Source organism: Hippoglossus stenolepis, chromosome 5 (genome assembly GCF_022539355.2).
Source record: "Hippoglossus stenolepis isolate QCI-W04-F060 chromosome 5, HSTE1.2, whole genome shotgun sequence".
Lineage (NCBI taxonomy): Eukaryota > Metazoa > Chordata > Actinopteri > Pleuronectiformes > Pleuronectidae > Hippoglossus > Hippoglossus stenolepis.
In genome coordinates this window covers 22,671,547-22,691,813 of record NC_061487.1, presented here as the reverse complement: position 1 = coordinate 22,691,813, position 20,267 = coordinate 22,671,547, and the positions used below count along the sequence as shown (strand labels likewise).

At 43.3% G+C, this 20,267-nt stretch overlaps 1 protein-coding gene across 7 annotated transcripts in view; it reads right to left on the bottom strand.

The window, feature by feature from the left end:
* mical3a (microtubule associated monooxygenase, calponin and LIM domain containing 3a) overlaps window positions 1-20,267 on the bottom strand; it is an 83,607-nt gene that overhangs the window by 47,575 nt on the left and 15,765 nt on the right. The window contains exon 1 of one of the 7 annotated variants that reach the window (XR_007032707.1): window positions 13,172-13,525. The exons of 1 other annotated variant lie outside the window; for it this stretch is intronic. The gene's annotated coding sequence lies outside the window, so the exon portion shown is untranslated. Of the gene's footprint in view, window positions 1-6,561; window positions 7,099-13,171; window positions 13,526-20,267 lie in introns of those variants that run through there. 5 more of the 7 variants (XR_007032706.1, XM_047339872.1, XM_047339873.1 and 2 more) reach the window with 5 other exon arrangements.

Sequence of the window (20,267 nt, the reverse complement as noted above, 5' to 3'; positions counted from 1 at the left end):
AAAAGCATAGTAGGTCCCCTGCTAATTTATAGTTAATCATAAGACATCAGATTTATATTATTGATTCAAAATGAATCTTTAATAATAAACAGATTTTTAGATGTTTGGGACTTTTTTGTTAGAAAATGATTCACCACTTAACACTGTCGGCCCTTCTTCTCTCATGTAAAAACCTTGAGCTGTGTACTGTAGTCTCCAGGAAGCTGCAGTGTTAGTTGATGGAAACCAATGTAGTCCCCGTCCCAGTGGCAACACACCATGAAAGAGAGGCAGGTACAGAGGTCAGCCGGCCTCCTTTTCACACCCTGCCAACTCCTCACTGCAGTGAAAACAGCAGGCTCTGGGTTTGGCTCTGCCTCAGTCAGTCTGAGGGCTGCAGTGCCAGCACAGACGGAAAGAGCCCTGCTCCAACACAAGCGTTTAGATAACCGGCTACTTCATTTCCTCCCTGAACGTACACGGTTAGAGTGCAACCTTGAAAACGTAAACGCACAAGCTGTGAGGTTCATCTGCACCTGCGGTTCTGTAAAGTCTGTGGTTGTGAATGGGTGCCAACAATGCTCAATAAATCATTTGTGGTTGTATTATGTAGTGGTAGCATATATGCAAAGACAGTACACACCGCACAACATTCAACATTGACAGACAAATAAGGGATGCTCTCATTGATTGACTGTCAGTAAGAATCAGGCAGTATTCATCGCAAATGACTCAATTGATCCTTCTTAATTCAGCTGTCAATAATAATGGCAAAGTGATCAGGATCAAGACTGACAAATACATTGATGTCTGTCATATAGATTCTAAGCAGCCAAAGCCTGTGCCTGTTCATCGCCACAAGCACTGGAGATGCTGGGCTGGATGCTGTGCAGTCACGTTTGTCTGCAGTTACACTTTCCACATGGCTAGTCAAGCTATTTGGTTTACTAAGTTAGGCAAAGAAACATGTGGGTGATAAAGCATGAAGCAGGCACTAGAGAATATTTGGCATTTTTTTGCAATCAGGAACCACTCAGCACCAGTTGATAAAAAGCCAAGGGCATCTTCAAACAGCGCAAGGCCAAACGTCCTCCACCTGAATTCTTGCACTCGACTCGTTGACCTTGGTCTGCAAGTCAGTGACAGAAGATAAAGTGAAGAGATCAAAGTTCATCTGCATTTAGACCATTTTTTTGAGGCAGGGAAGAAAAAAAGCAGGTCATCGCAAAACCTTGTGACCCTTATCTAGAACACACAGGTTGTTTGCCTCAGAACAGAACAGGAACTTGGGAGGATGGTCTCAGGGAGTTAGTGGTTTGATTAATGGGGAAACAAAATCTTTCTTGCAAGCACCAAGTCCTAATCCACAGCAGAATCTGAAGTCATTTCCTCCGTGGGATTTTAAAGACATGCAGGTTATGGGGACACATCAAGGACCAAGGAAATGAGGAGACACTAACCACCTTCATGAAACACTTCTGAGAAAGTTAGCAGGAAACATCTAAACCACTTGGACTTCTTTGGAAGGAAATAGGGGCTGAAACTGCTGACTGACATGCTGTGTCACAGAATGCGTTTGTGTGAGCTGTCAAAGGATGGCTCAGCTCGGGCAGGCTGCTGGGACACACTACCCCCCCACCCCACTTAATGACAACAATAAACTCGGCCTATAATTTGAATAATAGTCGCCTCCTGCAGAGACCCATATGCTCGCTCGACGGGAGAGGCTGCAGCATGTGTTTCTGTTGGGGCCGAGGGTGGCGACGAGGGAACACAAAGACGGGAGTTATTTTGAGGAAATTCGCCCAACAGAATCCTGTTTTGTTCCACAACACTAAAATCCCAACCACACTGTTTTAAGTGGATAATGAAAAGAAGAAAAAAAAAAATCACAACAGCTTTGGCTTAGGCAGGCGCACAAAATCTCCTGACATCTGGATAAACTGCCGGATCTCACACATTCACAGAATACACACACGAATTACACACATGCATGCAAGCCTTTACGCATGCAGCCTCCCCCCAGTATGCGCGCACACACACACACACACACACACACACACACACACACACACACACACACACACACACACACACTCACTCACACACACACACACGCACACACACGCAGCATGCCTTTGCTTTTCGCTGGTTGTATTACATCATCCTCTAATCTAAAAATAGAGCCAGGGATTAGGCCACTAGGCTACACATGTGACAGCACTACTCTGACATTGTAAACACTGGAACTGCCAACGGTGAAAAACAATTTGGACTATAAATAAGAACTGATTGCAAAGCTTTAAGGCGGGATAAATAAATATACTGCAGTTTAATATTAATCAGGACTTGTAGTGATGTTTTGTATATTTTGCTTTGTTGCTTTTTTCATTGTTTTGGTCACAGTGGAGAAACAATCTTGGATGGAACGTTATTACTTTTGTTTGTTGCCTGCATCTGATTCAATTTGCATTGTTACCGTACAGTAACTGAATAGAGCTCAACCAAAATCCAAATAATCAGGATCCACACCAAATTTCTCTCACAAAATGAAACCTAATAATCAAGAACTGTAATTGAGGCTTGATATTTTACAGTTTAACCTTAAACTTTATTATAAATTACTATAAATACAACACAAATTCAACAAAAAATATAGAACTTGAATAAGAAAGTCAACATTTCATATTCCAAAATTTAAACAGAAATGCACATTTGTTTTCTGCATAGGTTATTCTAAAATAAAAGTTTTCATATGGGGAAAAATAAACACAGATATGTCTAAAAAATACAGTTGGGCTTGAACGTATATATAATGTATGTCTAAATGTGTGTGTGTGTGTGTGTGTGTGTGTGTGTGTGTGTGTGTGTGTGTGTGTGTGTGTGTGTGTGTGTGTGTGTGTGTGTGTGTGTGTGTGTGTGTGGGTATTTCCTTAAATAGCATTTTCTCCTCTGTCGATCTCTAGCTCAGGCATGACCGACGCTCGGAAGACGGAGCCTGGAGATGAAAGTAATATCCCGACTGGTCTCCTCCTCTCATCCATCAGCGCACATGGCAGACAGGTGGAGGGAGCACAGGATGCGATGTGATCTCTCTCCCTGAGCGGTCGACATCTTCACAATAATAGATGTGCAAACCGAACCTTCAGTCAATCAGACTTGTAGCTCACCAGAACCAATATACCAGTTCTGCTCCGCTCTGTTTACTTTACGATGACTTGATGGTTTAGGATCAACTCAGCAGCCTACGTGTAACTATGATCATCACTACAATAATTGCAGCCTTATAACAGTGTGACTTTATACTAACTACATAGCAACACAGCAGCAGATGAGGTCTATTCCTGGGCTGCCTGTAGGCTGTAGTTAACTCTGACTGCTCCATTGTTTGTTCGACTTAATGACGACAACATTAAAGCTATAAAAAAAATCATCACCACCACCATCATCATGTAACTGAAAACACAGGACAATGCTAGGCTTATTTGTAAAGGAACAGCTCTTCCTTAGCTCCGCCGTGGAGGGTGTTTTCACCTTGGTTCTGCTTGTCAACAAGATTACACAAAAAGTCCAAAGCTGATATGCACCAAAGCAGGTGGAGGGTGGAACTTATTCAATTTCAAGATTTCATAAACTATCTGTGAAGGTGCAGCCCTAAAGTGTGATGATGTGACACAGAACGAACCATTTTAAAAAGGACAGAACCTTTGACCAACACATCCTGTCACACTCACCACATGGAAGTGTGTAAGTACAGCAGCCGTATGATGATTATCAGGGGTGTGGTGTTATGATTCTAGAGAATATAGTCTATAAACACCTGCGCAGAAAAAAGGTTTGTCTTAACATGCAAGTATAATAACAGCAGTATCAACGGATCGTCACTCCAAGCCCTATCACAGTGAGTCAGCATTAAGATAACACACATGACGCTAAAGTCAACAGACTGGATGGCTGCGTTACTCTCAGTTATCGTAAAGATATCCTCATTATGTTACGAGCCCAGAGCAACTCCCTTCTTGAGCTGCGTTCCTGTACATAGGAGTGGAGACACTTGTGTGTCTATTCACATCAGCTGAAAGAGCCTTACAGCTCACTGAGTACACCAACATTTATTGACTGAAAGTCAACCTGCTCCTGGCAGAGGCCGTCTCCAGACCATCTGGCATTTGAATCACTTCTGCTCCTGACAGTCGGTCTCAGTCGGGCTGCGTCGTGCGGCTGAGCACTTCATTTCAGCTCCCATGCACGACTGATACAGATTTCCACCGACTCCAGCTGCAGATCAACCTCCAAGCCAATAAACATTGAAATTCCATGTTGTCCTCTCCTAAACACTAAACAGACTGACACATTAATAGTCAGCACACTGGGAAAACATCATGCTCTAAGTCAAAGTCAAATCCATCACTTATGTGGTCGCCTATAATAAACAGTAGGGATGGGTCAGGATTTTTCAAATCTTTGAACAGAGGTTAAATAATAAAAAATAAAAAAAATCGAATCATTTATGCAACAGTTGCCTTGCCTTGTTTTTACCGGCATCTGACAGTAAGTTAACGTTATAGTGGCGTTATTACCACTGGCATCGATGCACTTAAAAATCTGTCATCAAAATCAGTCAACCACCATTAAACAACAAAAGAAGAACAATGCGTTACCACAACACGCTAGAAAAAATTGTGTGGAACTAGCAGATTAGAAGCATGTAAAGGTTTTAGTCGTCTCTCTGATGGAAAATAACCCACGTTAAACTCAACCAACACTTGACCCCGAAAGAAGACACTAATTGAATCAGAGCCCCGTTAAATTTCTGAATCTCCTGGTCATAGACTCATTCGTACCATGACAAGGGAATTTGAATAAATTGATTTTAAAGTGCAAAGCCAATGAACAATTAACTCCCAATCTCTCTCTGAGGCTGCTCAGGGGAATGTTTGCTGATGACAAAGGGTCGTTTTTATGAAATGAATGTTAGTAACGGCTCCGGGGGAGTGTGAGCTCATGCCCAGACTGCTTGTTTGTGGGCGCCAAAACATGGTGGATCAGAGCTGCCTGCCAGCGCTCCCTGCAAATATTTGATTTAGGAAACCTCTCAAATCTTAACTTGAATGCTACTTCTCCCACCTTCATGCCTTTCATAACCAGGGGAGAGCAGACACCGCAGCTATGCAGCCATAAACACAGGGAACCACAAGAGCAGGAAAATCACACAAAGCACAGCTATTCGTTCATTTATGCCACAATTAGCCCTGCTCATAAAAATCTTCCTGGGTTTGCACATTTGTTTATCTGTCTTGGTCATTTGCATACTTCACACCAGAGTGTGCAGCGAGATGGAGGCATGTATTTGGTTACTCATATACTCAGATCCATCCTTCCCAGCGAACTAGGAAGTGTAATCTGAGACCAGCAGGCAAACACAGTCAACACAGACAAGTCTCCAAGGCTTAGTCATGACCGGTGCGGAATGGAGGCATGCGGGAGGGAAGGAGAGAATGCCCAAGACCGGGTGCACAACCCGTTCAACTTAAATTTCCATCCGACAAAGGAGAAATCAAATGAGAACAGATATATAAATAATCAAATCAAAAAACGAATTAGGCCAAAAAGTGGATACAAAAATAACTAACACGCCAATCACAAAGGTTGCGCACTTTCCTGACAAAGCAAACATCTATAATTGTTTCTTTTGTTTCTCCGTGTGTTCAGACACGAGGGATGATGGACGGGAACATAAACAGCAGGGCCAGGACATGAAAAACCTAACCTATGAAGCCCCCACACACTTTTAAGAGCTAACCCCAGCGCATGTTTCCTATTCTCGCAGGCCATGGGAAACTGTAGCGTTACGCAGTTCACTCACCGTTTCAGCTCGGCTCTCTTCCCCGTATTGATTACAAAGCTAACGTTTAAACGTCAAAGAGGCTCAGAGAAAACAGCCAGAATTCCAAAGTGAGTGTAACAGCCAGGAGAGCTGGAACTTTTCAAGAACGAGAAACAAACTGATATTCCCACAACAGGCACTGTGGGATTTATTGCCAAGGTTTACTGAACTTTACTGAGTTCTTTACTGAGAGGATGGAGCTGTGGACATGACATTATGAACACTTGTTTTAAAAGTAGAGAATTATCCTCCCGATATTCGATTTTGACAAATTTGCTGAGATGAGACAGAATCAACAGAAAAAGCTGCTATATTCTGATTCTAGATGCTAATTCTACTAAACAACCGATGTAAAGAAAAGTAAAGAAAAATCTATGTTTCTCTGAGTTCAATGCACTACAAAAAAGGTGGGGGTGTTTGGAGAGCACATTTCTCCTGCAATCCTACAATGTGTCCTATCCATGTTAAAGAAAATTAAAAGATGTACCTGGATCCACTACAAAATTATATGTGTTCTTCGTTGAGTCCTGCTCCAGCTCCCAACAAAATTTCATGGAAATCGATTCAAAAGTTTTAGAGTAATCTGGTTGACAGTAAGACAAACAAACAAACAAACAAACGGCACTGAAAACATAACGGAGGCAACACAACAACTCTGCCCCAGGCGTAGAGCCACCCAGTGGTCATGGACCTACATTGTTCAACATTTTCAGATTCATGGCTTCCACATTTTCCGACATCAGTGCCTCATTTGAAACAATTGCATGATCAGTATCATCTGACAGCACCATGGAATCCAGAGGCTGCTTTTCAAAGCCTCGATGGGATACGCAGCAGTGACACGCAGCCAGCGCAGGGCATAATCCACATCCACGCTTGTTTCCTCTAATCTCCATGCGTGGGCGCAGCAGTTCAGATGGTAAACAAGTTACGGGATGTTTGGGGATATTGAGGTTAGGAGGAAAATCAGCTGAATGAGCTCCCAGTAGTTCTCTCTCTCTGCGCCAAGACCGACGGGCCAGCACCTCTGTTGAGACCTGCGGAGGCTTTGACCTTTCTCCAGGGCTCAAACATCCTCAAATTGGGATTTATGACAGGCGGTCAGATCGCAGTGAAGCAGCTGCAGCAAACTCACAACCCCCGAGGACCCAGACGAACTAGAGAAGTAGCTTATATGTACACTGAGCACACTACCAGAGTGAAGTCCAGGATACCTAATAGGCTGACTGTAAACTGAGGCCTGTGGAGAGCAGGTATACAAATATCAGCTGGGCCAAGACCTACCCTCCTCGGTATGAGGTTTGGCCGGTCAGTGCATACTACTAAAGCTCATTATCCAGTGTTGGCTTTCACTCAGTCAGAAACAAAATCTCCTGTTTGCACTGTTGTGTTACTGCTTCATTTCACAGACTCTTCAATTCACTTTTCAAGGTCACATTTCTGTTAGATGTCAAACCTCTTTTTTTCAGTTGTGATAAGATGAGAAAAACCTTTCTTTCCCCATCCTCAAGTCAAACCCATTCAGACGTCACATATGCAAATCAAGCAGACATTGACTCGAGCACATGCAAGAGAGGAATTCTTCCCAGCCTGAGATTGCTCAATCATTTCATCCCCTCTGCACCATTCCACTAACAGTCCACCAAGGACCAGAGGAAGGTCGGCTTTCCTGCTTCAACTGTGCAGAGCTGCAGGCTCATCAAGTGCGAAGGTAACCGAACACCCACACTGAGCCATGAGTCCTACCAAATTACACTTTAATCCCTGTCACATATTACAAGGCGCAGGCTGTAGTCAGATTGAGTGTTTGGCAGTTGCTGTGCAGATTATTATTAAGACTAGATGAAAAGTTGAAGTGCTTGGCTGTAAATCATGTTTCAGTAAATAAATAGAAATGGAGGGTGGTGCCATGGATTAACTAGAAAGGAGTGGAGAGTAAATAGACCATAAAGGAGTTTCAGTTAAATCCAGTGTGAGAAGTAACAAATCTTCAGTCAATAATTGAACAAACACACAAACACAAGCCCTTCAATTTACTTCCATACTAACATCAGTGACATGGCCTAGTGCTGGCAACTCGCATCTCCAGCCACGCCCTGATGGGGAAGAAAAGTCCAGGAGAGACAAGGCCATTGTAGAATATTTCACTTTCTTCTGGGAAAGAACATTTGCTGTGCTTGTTTGTCCATAAGGCCTGCCAGAGAAAAATCTGTCTCTTGTCCAGATAGGCAGATAACAAGGCCCCGGGCTCGTCCACACACAACCTGAGAGTGAATGTGAAATATGATGTGGTCTCAAGAGGGATGAACGGTTTACCGGACTGAAAGGGGGCTGGCGTGGAGGCAATGTGAGCAACTATAGGCTGAGCAGCTGTTAGATGCTTCCCGAAGCCCGATGGCTGAATAGGACAAGCTGTTATGTAGGTTTCAGAATATAAAGCGGTGTCAGAATTGGGCCTGACTGTTTACAGAACAGCTATCAGGCTACATCCGCCTGGTGCTTGTCAACACCCATGGGTGCTACTGTGCTCTCTTGTGTCTGAAAGTACAAATACATGTGTTCATAGTTATAATGAATATAAGTTACAATGCAGAGAACAGCAAAAAAACTGAACTCCACAGTCTGCACAAACAATAGCTGACAAATACAAGCTATGTGACCAAAGGTTATATTTGAATGGTATTTGACAGAGGCCCCTGGTTTTGCAAAAATGAATGGCAATAAAAAAATATGTTGTACTTACATAACAAAGCTTAGATATCGGTTGAATTAGACCACTTTTCCATTCACTTACATGGGAAAGTGGTCTCAGACACTGTAAGCCTTGAAATGATTACAGCATAGTTAGGAATTAGGTTGGAAGTGGCTAAATTTAGGTAAGTGTTCAGTGTGGTTTAAGTAATTATAAGGACATGAGTCAGTCAATCTGCAAAAAAAGTAAAAACATAGTGCGTCTTGGTAGCTCATTGACTAGCACGCCTCTCATGTAGCTGCAACACCTCCAGTATATATTTGTTTTTCACTTGTTATACACCTCTTTCTCTTCCGTGTCTTTTCTCTGCAACTTTTAGGTGCCAAATTATCTACCCCTTTGTCCGAATCAGCAACAAACTTTATTGGGTTCTCTCTTGGCCCATGTCTCATCCTTCCACCAAGTTAGAAGTGGTAGCTTTTGCATGATCCTGCTGACCAACAAGCCAACCAACCAACCAACAAACAAGCAAACAGGGGTGAAAACCTAACGTCATTGGTGGAGATAATTGTAAACATTATCCACAGATTAGGGGTCACAGTCTGACATGAGCGACTGATAACAGCACAGCTCCAGTTAGCAGGAACATTAGTCTCTAATAATCTAGATAAATATGAGACATGACAGATATGGAATACAGGATTAAGTTAATGAGTCACCTGGCACTTCAACTGAGTTTTCCATCGACACTGTTGTAAAACTTAAACAAAAAAAAGCAGTAAGTAAGATTGTGCAGCTCTGCTATAGTATCAAGGGGCAGCAGACTGGTAAAATGTAAACAGTCTCAGGAATGCACTCGTCATACTGACCTACTTCTGACCTCCAAGGTAGAAGAAACAGCCAAGAAGTAAGTCCTTAATCTGGAGCTGTGAGAAATCACCGAAGCACATGGAGTCTGGAGACATACACCAATCTTATCAGTGTGCTTGTAAGTCACACACAACTTCAACCAGTTGCTGAAAGTCCCACAAATCTGATCTATATTATCATTACTTAATTGGAAGTGAGGAAGGAGAACAGAAGTATACATTCCTGGGACCTCAAAACCTTAGGAAAAGGGAGGGCAATCATATCCTCACAGGGGTCTTGAGTTAACATGTTAGAGGTTTTAGATAACCCTAATGATATCTTAATGGCTTCTACCAGGCAGTTTGCTTTAACAATGTCGGTCTGACTCAGCAGCAGTGAGGAATACATTAATCATCATGACCTCATTCAGAAAAAGACATTGTTGAAAGGGAAACATGGATATACACTGAATTCCTTACAGTGGTTACAAAACATAACCGCCCAACAGTTAACAACATGCCATTTGCATTTAGTTACAAGCATTTCTCCTTTTAGGGACGTACGCAAGACTTTTCCCAAAGTGCGTTGGCCACCAGCTGTGTCCCACAAGATTCTGATGAGTCGACATCAGAACCACACCTCTGAGCAAAACAGTTTATGACACAGCAGGAGCTGCCTTTAGAGGGCTTCCTTCCTTCTTTCCTCCTTCTTTCTGTCCTAGCTAGCTTTCCAAATCCATGGTACTTTGCAGGGTCATGGGGGGTCAGAGCCGGACGGGAACTCGCTCTGTCCCCGCTGAGCGACAGTCTGCGAGAGGTCACGGTGACTCAGCCTCGCCCTATCCTTGCGCACATCCACACTACCTTCCACGGAACTGCAACTGTATATTGATAAAAACGTGCCCAGCTTCGGCTCTGTTTCATGCTGACGCTGACTCATCATGTAGGGCAGTTTCAGGGCAGTTATGGCCGTGCGTGAGCTTTCATTGCCTCTGTAATATCATCTCCAAACACAAGGACTTGACTCTTCAATATACTGTAAATAAATTGAAGCATTTATGTTTGCTTTTAGCAGAAAATACTCTATACTACTGTTTACTGCTACTAGTATACAGTATACATTTTAAATTAGGACTGTACAAGATTTACCACTGCCATAAATATTTCCTTCTCTGATTTACAACATGGCCCAATTAATCTCTAGACACATTTCTGCCGTCTAAGGGTATATTTTGCTATATCACCAAACCCTGTAATGCTGTATACTAGAAAGTCTTGCCTTGTGTATGTATGCCATTAACACTGAGGGACATCCAGAGCAATGGTATTCTTGTATTTAAGGCAGTTTTGCTAACCTTCAGAAAACTGCTAAACATAAACCAGACACAACACCTATGTAGAAATGATGCAGAGGATGCCTCAGACTACAGGTTGAGCCAGCTCCTCTACAGAAAGGCCGACTGCAGCCTCCTTCAGTTGTTCACGTGCTGAGTCAGCCGCCAAGCAAACATCCTCCTCCTCCTCCGCTCCACATCCTGATCTCTTGAGGAAAACTGTGAGTTATGATAACACATGCGGCTCAACGGAGGCGGTACATCCCAATTAACGTCTGCCTGCCCAGCGACGCCCTGTGACCTCAGAGAAGATGTCCAAAGTCAAGCATGGCATTAAGTTGCTACAGTGTAAAAAAAGGGAGGTGGATGAAATGCAGCTAAAGGTCAGTCTGACACCGATCAATACAACCGCTGATCCATCACTCAACTGCGACAAGATAAAAGTCTTTGTCCAAGGGAGACGCCTGTCAGGTCAGGACCTCACTGCTCCTTTTAGCCACAGACTGACTCTTGTTTGTGTGTGTTGATGTATGGCCCAATGTGGGACAGCCACACGGGGTATTATTGTACTGTTATTATTGTTGAGGTCAATGTGCAGCCGGTCAAAACAACAGTGCGGACCCTCAGACTCTTCAAGCAGCAACATCATGACAGATTGCTCACTTCCTTGCCTTTTGCCTCAAGGCTTTAATTCAGCTGAGACTTCTAGCCAAGATAAAAACCTTATCTCTCTACCAAAGACTTCGGGAGAGCTATTCATTCTCTTTTAACCTCTCAGTTAGATTATTGTAATTCCCTCTATGCGGGTGTAGAACAGGCGTCTCCTCGTCGTCTGCAGTTTGTACAAAATGCAGCAGCTTGCCTTCTAACTGGAAAAAGAAGGCGTGATCACATTACATCAGTACTGGCCTTCTGTCAAATTCAGAATTGATTTTAAGAGTTATTGATTGTTTTTAGGATTTCAAATGGGCTGGCACCACTTGCACCTTCATAATCCCTAACACAACCAAACTGATGCTTCTGGGGTGTCCCAAACTGCCCCTAATCTCTGGAACTATTTAACTATTCATATCTGAAACCCTCAGATCCTGGAAAATTCATTACTAAAGACCCACTTCTTCTCACTGGCTTACGATTCGAGGTGAGACCTTGATTTCATTTGCAATCGCGCAACAGTTAAATTCTCAAATATTTATGATCATTAACGTTGTTTTGAATGTATTTCTTTCATTTTCATATTTGAAGCCTGTTCTACGGTGGCCTGAGAGAGTTCAACACATGCAAATAGGAAAAACACGTGGAAATTAAGAAAACAACTTCAGCAAATACAGAAAAGTTCTGCTAATAGCGAAAACAAGGGGAACGTCACAAAGCATTGAACTACAGCCAAGCTCATCACTTTGTTGGGGTCCCCTGCAAACATTTCTGTTGTCGTTTACGCAATTTGCAACGCGTTTCAGTACTAGCATGTGTTGTGACTTTTCGGAGCGCACATGTCATCAATGAATTAAGTTATTTTCTGAATTTGCACATGTGTTTTCTGGATTCGCAGTGTGTTGAGCTCTCGGCCACCGTACTGTTCAGCACTTTGGTCAACTGCGGTTGTTCGCTTGCGTAACATAAATATACTTTAACTTAACTCCACTTGATTTGCCTAAAACATTCAAATATTCGGTTTCCGACATAGTCAAGAGTGTAAAATCAAGTTTCCACATTCTGCCTCACCTCTCAAATACAGAAATGAGCAGGTAAAGACTCCTAACGGCAAATACCAACTGTCAAGGTCACACCATTGGCCTTGAACAGGAAACAATACATCTATTACACAAGAAATACAAGCTGTTGGACATTAGTGGATTTCAAACACAACACTGGGAATATGTCAGTTACTCTACACGATTATTCCCGCACATGTCTACCCAACGTGTGATTGGCAGTTTGCAGAAGCCCTGCATGCACACCGGTACAACCCTATAGCCGTGACCACAGGTATTGTCCACCTGGGAGCAGGTACATGTTGTACCTGTGTTGTAAACAAACACAGATGTCAGGTGGTCAGCACGCACGTCTGTGTTATTAGGCGCCATCGACTATTCACTAAAAACACAAATCACACAACAGGAGTATTTCCAGTGTTATTGATCGAGGGGGTGAGAATTCCCACCAATCCTTCCACATTCCCCGGACCGGGAGCTGCTGCACGACCGCAGACACACACGCACGATCACCGATGCAGCTCCCGCACAGCGACGTGCACCGCTCGACACGCACAATGATCCCGTGTGATTCATGACAGGTTAGCGTAGTTAAATGGTTATTAGCCGCGTTAAGGCCAGCGGAGCGTGACATTCCCCGAACCAAGGTGCAGTCCGCGGGTCCGCAGGGCGCCAAGGAGAGCGCCCGCGTTTGGGAGGGGGACACGTCTCCTCACCTCGGACTCCGGTGGGGTTTTTTTTATAATCCGCTCGCACGTCCCCGGGCCGGATCCATGGCGGTGGTTTGTCCCGGTAAAAGCCAACCGGTGCTCGGCGCTGAGCAGCGGGTCGTGATCACTGGAGCCGCCGAGCGGAGGAGAAGGCGCAACTTGAAACTGACAGAGAGGGATCGGTCCACAGCAGCGGGGACGACACGGAGGGGGGGGGAGCGAGCGAGTTGTGTGAATAACAACACCACCGAGGACATTGTTAACTAATAAATCAAATCATCCATCTTGCTCGAGTGTTATCACAACGGTGTATTAGTTGTATATCTCGGGTACAGATGTTATATTTAGGTTAAGTATCAACCTCCTTCTTCACGACCACCCCCCCGCCGCTGCTCGGAGTGAGCCGGCGTCTTTCAACTCACTTTAATGCGATTGGTCTGTCCCGCCGTGACGCGGCAGCGGTGCTGCCTTCACGTGGTGTCAGAAACTTCCCAGTCATTTGCACAACAATGGGGAAGGCGGCCGTGTTTTCACACCTTAGTGGAGTCGCAGAGAGTCTCTTTAAATGTGTGTCACGCTGTAGATGAGTAACACTCACCTGGCGACCGACTGTGACTCTGACTTGACTTTAAATTAGACGTTTGAAGAGGTAGTGTGTTAAATAACCGACGGCCCTAAAGGAGGCTTGATGACACTGTGGAAATAGAAAAAGCTGATTTCAATAAAATGTATTTTAAATATATTTATTTGATAGTTCTGATTTTGCACAGTGGCATTGATTTAGGCCCTATTTTATTTCATTTTATTTTGATATTTTAGTTATTTTACATTGTTCTATTACATTATTTACATATTTTTGTATTTTGCAAACCTTTGATTAATGATTGCTTGACATTTATATTGTTTTAAATGCTTTTGTCATTTTGTCTTGTAAATCCCTTTGTAACTTTAACTTGAAAAGTGCTATTTAAATACATGTATTATTGTTATTATGGTTGTTGTGATTGTGGTTGTTATTAGTAGTAGCAAATTAAAATCTGTGTTTGAGCCATATGTGAAATTAAACCTCAGGATTGAACGTCTTCATAGTCCCTGATGTGTTTTCAGTAATTTGATGATCAGTGATGTGTTTGTAGCCCTCCAGTTCTACGTGGCCTTTGCTCAAGAAGTATCGGTGACACTGAAAGAATTCTCCTGATTGGTTGCGTGCCTTAAAGTAACACATGTAATTTCTCTGCCAAAACGAGTCTGTTGTGTCTGTCTGCTGTTGTCTTTTTTTATGTCGAGAAAAAATGCAATTTGCCACTTAAATTCCTGAACCCAGTTGTTTGTTTTCTATCAAAGCGTAGACGTGGATTGTGCCGAGGTTTGAGACCAGCTGAATCTTGCCTTTGTGGAAAACCACGCAAAGATTACAACTTGGGAAAATTATACGTCTCAAACAATCACTTTCAAATGGCAAGAAATCACATGGAAAACAGGAGAGTGAGTCTCTGTGGCTGCTTCCCACGGACAGAAATATGGATCATTGATACGCTGCTTTGCTCCGTCTCCATCACAACACGAGCCGAGACATATCTTCATGCTATGTAAACACATTGTAGCCTGTATGTCAATGACCCAGCAAATCCAGGCTGCTAATCCCAAACACCTATTAAAAGCTGTAATGATTATTCTAAGTGTCTTGGATGATTCTAAAGAAAGGTCAACAACATGCAGGCCCTTCATAAAACCCGCTCAGCTATCAAAGTCACTGGCGCTTCAGATGGGGCACTTCTACTAACTGGAATCACAGGCTCGCAAAAACACTGCAATCTCAAGATAAAGTCCATGCACTTTGATTATTAATAGGCTTTTATCTGTATTTTCGGTGTGTAGAACATTATGCGGAGTCCTCACACTTCTGTGCCGGAAGAAGAAACCCTTCCTTGCAACTATCAGCTATCTGCAATTGAGAATTTCATTTTTCTTGCTCTGCAGCATCCAGCAAGGCGGCCATCATCCTGTCACCTCTTGGCGGTGGAGGTGGCTGGTTTTTTAGAGCATGCATAGGACACAAGCTACTTACTGTATAAACCTTCACTAAGATGCTGTGTAAACCTCGGCTCAAATATAGCCTATTAGCTCATATTTAGTATTTTCATTCAATTGATATTGCTATGGCTGTAATTTAAACAGCTGTTAGTGCAAAACATAGGTTCTGCTTATATATTTGTAGAGGATAGGATAAAGTAAGATTACGCACAGAGGAAATGCCGTTGTTACCGCAGCAGACAGGTCAGAATGAGGTAGACAAGAGAATAAAAATATAAACACAATAATAAAAAATAAATAAATAAATAAAACTTCAAAATACAGAATGTGTACATAATATACACCCTTCACTACAGGAAAAAATATTGTTTGTATTGTAAAAAAAAACTACTTTAAAATGTTGTTTGTATAGAAATAAAAGTATTTCAAGGAAAGAAGGGAAGAAACAGGACAGGGCCATTTAATGGGATTATAAGAGATAAAGGGGATATTTATTGGATTAAGCTATAAAAAAGAGCACACTATGAGGCCAGATGCAGATTATTATTCTTAAATCATACAGAATCATACAACCCTAATACAGTAGAAATACTGAAAAGTAAAATGAATTTAAAAAATCATTATTCTACCTCTAGATTTACCGAATACAAAGGCCATGTGATGCTTTATTTTATGGTGGGAAAGAAACTATTAAACTTCTCCCTTCCTGCATATTAGTGCATTACAGCTGCAACCTAAGACGAGGATTTCTTAACATCAGCAGTAAAAAAAGTAGTGAACAACAAAACAAGTGCATCTCATTCTTACGAAACAGAAACATTGCATCATATCTCTCACATGGTGCTAAAACTGGGTCCAAACCTATGCTAATTGGAAACAGCAACATTTTGACTGACTTGATTTGCAGCCAGGAGAACACACTGCTTCCACCACGACATTCCGCCTATGAGGTCTCCGATCGGAACAAGCTGCCCTAGTTGGATTTGCACGGATTTGCTAATTAAACAAACCACAAGGGGACGGAGGATGTGAACTGTGTCCACTTGTGGGAAAATGAGAGGAACACAGCCCTGGAGGAGCAGCAGGGAAGGAAAGTCATGAGCAGAAAGACTCGCTGCAGTTCACAATGCATCAGAGGGAGTTTGTCCACATTATGAAACCACCTCTGATTGTACTGGGCACCTTGGTTCCCACCACGCCTCTGCTCACCGCCGAGCTCTGTCATCAGCCATTCACTGACGATCAATCGGAGCCAGCGGAAGCATGCACACAGCGGCTTGTCTGCATAAGGTGAGGCTGCCGTGCACATTCTCAACGTAACAAAGGATTTACACATGATGTCATCCCAGAAATCTTTTTAGAGACATCTGTCACATCACATCATCAAATATAGATGACAATGGGCTGCAGCGAATCCCCATTCATTCTCCTGTCATGGAGCGTATGAAGTGGGACAACAAAGGTAAAGTACTCACTGTGCTGAGGGCAGACAGCTGACAGACACAAGCTGACAAACCAAAAGGTATACTGTATTCCTCCGGCTCGGATTTGTTCTCCTCTGTCTTCCTCCCTCCCTTTACCGCCCCCCCTTCTTTCTCTTTCTGCCTCTCCTCCCGCCTTCTTTCCCCTCCTCTTTTTCTCAGCACGGCAAGATGCTGCCTGGACCAGTGCTCGTTGTCATGGTAACCAAGACTAGGGGGATTTTCACGTGACCGGCTCTCCCCGGGCTCCTATTGGTCGGACGCGTTGAAGTAAGGAGGGATGGATGGAGGAGCGGGGGTGGGTGGGTGGTGATGTCACACACACCCCACCGGCTCACAAATGGGAGGGGTCCTCGGGATCAGGCCGCCTGCAGGCACACGCACACACACAGACACAGACACAGACACACACACAGACACAGACACAGACACAGACACAGACACAGACACAGACACACACACACAGACACAGACACAGACACAATGGGTGTCTTTTTAACAGTGGAGCTGCAGTGGAGCTGGTAGACGGTGAAGGATGATTCCACTGGACTGACTTAGTGACACGCTGACTGACTTATAGGACTTCTGATCTGAGGTGTCAGGCTTGCCTGTGGCTCTGACTCAGCTGCCCCCCCTACCCCCCCATAGTTTACTCTCATATGTGATGCAAGTGCTGCGGCTGCCACTAAAAATATGTGCTCTGCCGGGGCCAGGATTTAGAAACAATACAAGCGTTACAAGACACTCGAGAGCCCCAGTATGTGGCAGCTTGACCTGCTTGGCCTCCCAAATCTCAGCCTCTGCTACAGGGGCCTGCGAGGGGCCTATTTATAGCTCCACCAAATCCAGACCAGAGCATAGCTGCTGTTCACTCTCACACACAGTGATATTCCTTGTAGATACAGGGTTTGACATTTAAACAGTGAAAACACGGAGCTTTCAGGAGCCAACAAATACAATACAGAGGCCGACTGCTGTTCCTGCTCCTGCTGATAATGAGTTAATGACATAAATGTACTTGAGTTTACGTCAATACTGCACACTTATCATTCTGCCGAGCTGTAAAAGTGATAGAAATACAAATAATAGAGCACCATGGGCATGTACGGAACAGCCCAATTGCCATAATTGCATAAGTATTAGTGTCATGCAGTCATGAATTTTACAATCATTATTTGCAGACTTAAAAGCTGAGGGAAAAGTTGGCACAAGAGCGGCAGCTATGAAAGCAGCATTTGATGTTGCTATTGAGTGACAGGGGGGAAAATGTTTTCCCATGTTCATCGAGGCAATAAAAGATTTCAGAGAGAGAGCCTGGGTGTTTCACAGCCATTTTTGGGGGGAAAGTAGGTCTCTGTTAATTTCACGCTCATTCCCAACGATGACACGAGTAATCATGGTCCAGGCTTGTTGTGCAGACTGTTGTGCAACAGTCTGGGATCGCTCCAGTTCTGCCAGAGACTCACGGAAATGTTCTTGTTCTGGGAGAGTCTGATGTTCTCTGAGCCGAAGTCATGTGTCGCCTCCGAGCAACTCTAAAGTGTGTCTCATTAATCATGAGGAGAACGAGTCCTTAAAGTGGGTGATTGTTTATTTTTTAGGCCATTTTGTTTTAGAGTTTAAAGGAATTTCTGGAATTTCTAGCCGTCATCTCCTCCATCCTTTTATTATCTAAACTGCGTATCCCTTGAGGGTCACAGGGGGAGCTGGAGCCAATCCCAGGTAGTAAAGGGCAAGAGGAGGGGTACGCCCTGGTCAGGTCGCCAGCGTGCAGAGACACACACACACACACCTAACATACCTCCAGACAGGTTAGCCTCTTCAATTTACCCAACCACAAGGTTTTAGGACTGTGGCAGGAAGCCTGAATACCCGGGAAAACACAGAGAGAACATGCAGCTCCACACAGAGAGGCCCTGGCCAAGCCGGGCTTCGGACCGGGTACCTTCTTGCTGTGAGACGACAGCGCTAACCACTTCATCACTGTGCCGCCCTCAGCCTTCGTTTCCTTATGGACAGAAATAGATCCTGACATTTGGACACTTTGCTCCGTTGGGCATGAACAAAAATCCAGACACCTGTTATCTTTGGGTGTTTCATTACATTCAGGACGCACAGTAATCAGACATGAGCCGAAGATTGCACACCTCCTGTTGCTCTATGTCTAAATACCTTTCTTCAGTACTTTGACACATTTTTGAATGAAATAAACCAAAATATATGGGATTGAAACCAACACAACACCAGAGAGTTCATGCAAAATACAAAATGTTTCCAAGCCCTAAAAACTATTAAGATGACGGGTTGCCTGCTACACAGTTAATCTAAAACAAGTAACTGTCTTTAAGCTGTATAAATCTGTCTGAATCAACCTGAAGCTCAAACATCTTCAGCTTCAAACGCAACCGGCGCTCTGCATTATGCAGCCATTATTCTTCCACTGCTATAACTGGGCAGTGAGTTTATTAATAAAACATGCACCACTGTCTCCAAAGCCATTTGTCTCTCTCCAACCAGCAGACACAACATACATTAAGGTATAATTCACTCTAAGAAAAACATGGAAGAGAATTCAATACTATCAGACATTCAGAATTGCTTTCCCGGTGCTTCCCACAATTATATGCTTAAATGTTAAAAATGTTGTTGAGCACAGCCTTGATTTCTGCCTTATTTTGATGAGATGCAGATTTAAAAAAATAGTCACAATTACAGCACATGAAATAACAGTGCATGTAAAGTAGGTCTCAGTTATTGTAACAGACTGCAGAGTAAAGAGGGCGTAGCTCTGACAGCACTGACACAACACAACAGCTCATCAGCCCCAGTTAATGAATTCCAGACACAGTCAGAATGTGAGTGAATGTCAGTGAATATCCAATATTGAGGCCATAACTGGCTTTTCCCGACTTCTATCGGGTCCTAAATGTTTATCTCATCCCTGACTCCTCTTCTGGGACCATGAATAGGTGGAGGAGATGATGAGAGCAGTGATACTAATAGGTTCTGCCATCATGTTCAGCGCCTGCCATCAGCAGCCTGTTATGGATCAGTGAGCACTAGGCAGCAGAGGAGGGGCAGAGGGAGGAGAACTACTGGAAAGCAATGGAACCAATATTCCTCCAACAATCGATCTCACTGGATGTTGAGACTTTATATATTTATATTTTTACGAAAACTGAAATCTTTAAGACTTAGATCAAGAAAACTCATTACATTCTACTATATTTCAGATAAAACTACACATTTTATGAATAATTTGAAAATAAATGAAGGAAATCTCAATTTCTACATGAAATAGATACAAATGAAAACACAAATTACTGAACTGATTGTACAGTGCAGAACCTGAGACTTGAGGAAAAGTCAGGAGATCATAAAAGTCATTGAAACTTATCCTGTGTGGACCATGAATGTCTGAATTCGCTATAATCCATCCAATGGACATCTTTATTCTGAAAAAAAGGGCGGATCAACGGACCAATCGATGTTGCTGTCCATGGAGCAATAATTATAAGGTATAAGACAATAGACTGTTGTTCTGTATGTATGTAATGAAAGCATGTTAAATAACCCAATACAATCCA